We start from the raw sequence: 2500 nt of genomic DNA on the forward strand, positions 1-2500 counted from the left end.
GACGGCGTCGCGGCGCCGAGCGCCGGGCGGCGGCGCATCCTCAGCGCACACAGTCCTCAATCGGACCAGCACACTGCAGATGTCCACCGCGCTTCGCACCGGGCCCGCGAGGACCTACTTTGGCCGCACGGCGCCGCGTGCAGGGTGCGCCGGCGCGCAGCTGCGCCGCCTGCCGCCTCCGTCGGCCGGCGCGCCTGCCACTGGCCGCCCCCACCAGCCGGCTGTAGCGCGTGCGCCCACGCACCGCGCGGCCAGCACGCCGGGAGGCCCCCCCTCACCGGCCGGGGACGGTCCCACCCAGCCACCGCCGCGTATCGCTTCACACCCAGATGCCATTCACGTTCGTGGGCATGGTGGGTATCGCTGGAACAACCGGTTGGTAGCTCAACCGATCGTCGCCATCACTGATTCACCTCTAGCGAGAACAACCGCACCACAACGGTTTACCAGTTGTTCATTTGCGTAACGTCACCAGCAAACGTAGGCGTCCATCGCCATTTGCAAATTCAACGATTGTTGCATGCCTGTGTCAGGTGTCACGACACACTATGTCTGCCCACATACACGCAACAACATGTGCACGCTTCGCGAACACGTGGAAGGTGGCCCCCGTACGTATGCGATGTCCATTGCGCGAACGACTGTCAACCGGCCTCTGTCGCATGTCGCAGATGTGGAACGCAGTGCACCATGCTATCACGGTGTGTGAGAAGAGACGACTACGTCTGACAACACGCGCCACTACATCAACAGACGGCTCATGCTGATCGCCATCCAGGGCATACCACACTGCAATCCAGCTCTTATAGGGAGACGACACGTAGCTGAGTGCACAACATTTGGACCGCATGGTTCGCCGTTGTTGGCGCAGTCGTTGTACGGTCACATGTACCACGATGTATCATTCAGTACATGAGGACCAATGTGCAGTACAGTGTGTGATTTGGACGTACAACATCAGCGGACAGTTGACACAGGCCGTACCACAGCGTAGGCTAAGTGCTTCGCCATGCGAATGCCAATGAACAACTGCAAATGCCAATGAACAACTGCAAAGGGCATTGAGCATGTACGTCCTGCTGCCATCCACATTACAGTGTATAGCTGCAAGGTGTTTAACATGAAGCGATACACTGGGGACCGGGCAGTGCGAGTAGCAAACTATATTGCGGGGGTTGCAGTTAGGCAACACTACACTAATTTAACGCGTCGTATGACAATTACAGAGCAGGTTAAGGCCCAACGTGTGTTGGGTTAAGGCCCAACGTGTGTTGGGTTAAGGCCCAACGTGTGTTGGGTTAAGGCCCAACGTGTGTTGGGTTAAGGCCCAACGTGTGTTGGGTTAAGGCCCAACGTGTGTTGGGTTAAGGCCCAACGTGTGTTGGGTTAAGGCCCAACGTGTGTTGGGTTAAGGCCCAACGTGTGTTGGGTTAAGGCCCAACGTGTGTTGGGTTAAGGCCCAACGTGTGTTGGGTTAAGGCCCAACGTGTGTTGGGTTAAGGCCCAACGTGTGTTGGGTTAAGGCCCAACGTGTGTTGGGTTAAGGCCCAACGTGTGTTGGGTTAAGGCCCAACGTGTGTTGGGTTAAGGCCCAACGTGTGTTGGGTTAAGGCCCAACGTGTGTTGGGTTAAGGCCCAACATAGGTTGGGTTAAGGCCCAACATAGGTTGGGTTAAGGCCCAACATAGGTTGGGTTAAGGCGCAACATAGGTTGGGTTAAGGCGCAACATAGGTTGGGTTAAGGCGCAACATAGGTTGGGTTAAGGCGCAACATAGGTTGGGTTAAGGCGCAACATAGGTTGGGTTAAGGCGCAACATAGGTTGGGTTAAGGCGCAACATAGGTTGGGTTAAGGCGCAACATAGGTTAGGTTAAGGCGCAACATAGGTTAGGTTAAGGCGCAACATAGGTTAGGTTAAGGCGCAACATAGGTTAGGTTAAGGCGCAACATAGGTTAGGTTAAGGCGCAACATAGGTTAGGTTAAGGCGCAACATAGGTTAGGTTAAGGCGCAACATAGGTTAGGTTAAGGCGCAACATAGGTTAGGTTAAGGCGCAACATAGGTTAGGTTAAGGCGCAACATAGGTTAGGTTAAGGCGCAACATAGGTTAGGTTAAGGCGCAACATAGGTTAGGTTAAGGCGCAACATAGGTTAGGTTAAGGCGCAACATAGGTTAGGTTAAGGCGCAACATAGGTTAGGTTAAGGCGCAACATAGGTTAGGTTAAGGCGCAACATAGGTTAGGTTAAGGCGCAACATAGGTTAGGTTAAGGCGCAACATAGGTTAGGTTAAGGCGCAACATAGGTTAGGTTAAGGCGCAACATAGGTTAGGTTAAGGCGCAACATAGGTTAGGTTAAGGCGCAACATAGGTTAGGTTAAGGCGCAACATAGGTTAGGTTAAGGCGCAACATAGGTTAGGTTAAGGCGCAACATAGGTTAGGTTAAGGCGCAACATAGGTTAGGTTGAGGCACAATATAGGTTAGGTTGAGGTACCGTAT

The sequence above is a fragment of the Schistocerca serialis genome, unplaced genomic scaffold (assembly GCF_023864345.2).
Source record: "Schistocerca serialis cubense isolate TAMUIC-IGC-003099 unplaced genomic scaffold, iqSchSeri2.2 HiC_scaffold_1367, whole genome shotgun sequence".
Lineage (NCBI taxonomy): Eukaryota > Metazoa > Arthropoda > Insecta > Orthoptera > Acrididae > Schistocerca > Schistocerca serialis.